The sequence below is a fragment of the Colobus angolensis genome, unplaced genomic scaffold (assembly GCF_000951035.1).
Source record: "Colobus angolensis palliatus isolate OR3802 unplaced genomic scaffold, Cang.pa_1.0 Scaffold65, whole genome shotgun sequence".
Classification (NCBI taxonomy): domain Eukaryota; kingdom Metazoa; phylum Chordata; class Mammalia; order Primates; family Cercopithecidae; genus Colobus; species Colobus angolensis.
In genome coordinates this window covers 1,225,364-1,225,953 of record NW_012120154.1, presented here as the reverse complement: position 1 = coordinate 1,225,953, position 590 = coordinate 1,225,364, and positions in this window count along the sequence as shown.

The window sequence follows — 590 nt, the reverse complement described above, 5'->3', positions numbered from 1 at the left end:
AAAAAAACAAGTGTAAATCTGATCATAATTCTCCCCTGCTTAAACCTGTTAATAAGGCTGGCTGCACAGGCTCGCGCCCGTGATCCCAGCCCTTTGGGAAGCTGAGACGGGCCAATATCTTGAGCTCAGGAGTTCAAGATCAGCCTGGGCAACACAGCAAAACCCTGTCTCTACAAAACATACAAACATTAGCCGGGCGTGGTGGTGCCTGCCTGTAGTCCCAGCTACTCGGGAGGCTGAGGTGGGAGGACGGCTTGAGCCTGGGGGCGGAGGTTGCAGTGAGCCGCGATTGTGCCACCACACTCCAGTGTGGGTGACAGAGTGAGACCCTGTCTCAAAAACAAAAACAAAACTGTCAGTGAGGCCTAAAGACCCTGATAAGAAACTGAATTCGTGTTCTTGCCTTTTTCACTGACTGCCCAGTGAAGTTTCTGCCAGTGTCCCCTGCCTCTTTTCCTGCCTGCCGTCTTCCCCCTTGCTGACTGTACTCTCACCATACTGACCCTTTCCAAGCTCCTGAAATGTGTGTTCTTCCCTACCCAAGGTCCCTTCATTGAGCATGCTATTTCCACAGCTGGAAGCCCCCAGGC